This window comes from Epinephelus fuscoguttatus, linkage group LG15, assembly GCF_011397635.1.
Source record: "Epinephelus fuscoguttatus linkage group LG15, E.fuscoguttatus.final_Chr_v1".
NCBI lineage: Eukaryota > Metazoa > Chordata > Actinopteri > Perciformes > Serranidae > Epinephelus > Epinephelus fuscoguttatus.
This window is the reverse complement of record NC_064766.1, coordinates 42,457,162-42,457,599: the sequence shown is the minus strand read 5'-3', so window position 1 is coordinate 42,457,599 and position 438 is coordinate 42,457,162.

The window sequence follows — 438 nt, the reverse complement described above, 5'->3', positions numbered from 1 at the left end:
AAAGACAAACCTCACATCCATCCAAACAGCTGAAGAGAAAGTCGCATCACAAACTTTTAGTTGGACACAAAATGGTATTTTATACTTCGTGGAGAGGACAACAGTTAACTTCTCTTACTTACAGAACATTTCTGCACGGTGCAAAAGTATCAAACACAAGTTAACTCAAATACAACAGAAATAAAACTCAGGTGGTGCCTGTCGCCGAAATTTCTATTTTGTTCCAGTCAGTTTCCTTCATCTGTTGTTACTCCTGTTTCAAGTGTTAAATGTTCCATGTGTGTCGGCTAAACGTAACCACGTGTGTGTTGTTGAAGGAAACAAACATCAGTTGGTGGTGTTGTACCGACGTAGTGCTTTTATTTTGAAAGAGACTGTATCAAACTGTACATTTCCTGTGAAAACAGAAGTGTATTTTGAAAACAGACAATGCATGTA